Source organism: Morone saxatilis, unplaced genomic scaffold, assembly GCF_004916995.1.
Source record: "Morone saxatilis isolate NCDOM2014 unplaced genomic scaffold, NCSU_SB_2.0 Contig6, whole genome shotgun sequence".
Taxonomy (NCBI): domain Eukaryota; kingdom Metazoa; phylum Chordata; class Actinopteri; family Moronidae; genus Morone; species Morone saxatilis.
Window position 1 is genome coordinate 1,747,515 of NW_023340206.1, and position 380 is coordinate 1,747,894.

Genomic DNA, 380 nt, shown 5'->3' on the forward strand with positions numbered 1-380 from the left:
ACAATAAAGAAATCACCTGGAAAGTTTGTGCTGCTCAACCTAATAAAAAGGAAATTATATTAATTAAAGGGAAATCAAGTCTACAAGGACTAGAGTGCACTCTACGAGTTAGAATCTAAATACTTTTAGGAGGAAATACTTAATACTACATTTTATTTAGAGTGCCCTGTGTCTATGAAACAGCTTCCTTAGTGACAACAGCAGAAATGTCAAACACTGTGTACAGCTCAAGCTACTTTAATGACAGAGCAGAGCAGAGCAGCCAATATGGCAGCAAGCCCAACATGCAAAGACTTAATCCTGCTCTGCTGTGGCCTTTAAATCTCATCTTTCATTTGTGTGGGATGAAGAGAACTATACACGGCTCCTGTTGCCACAAT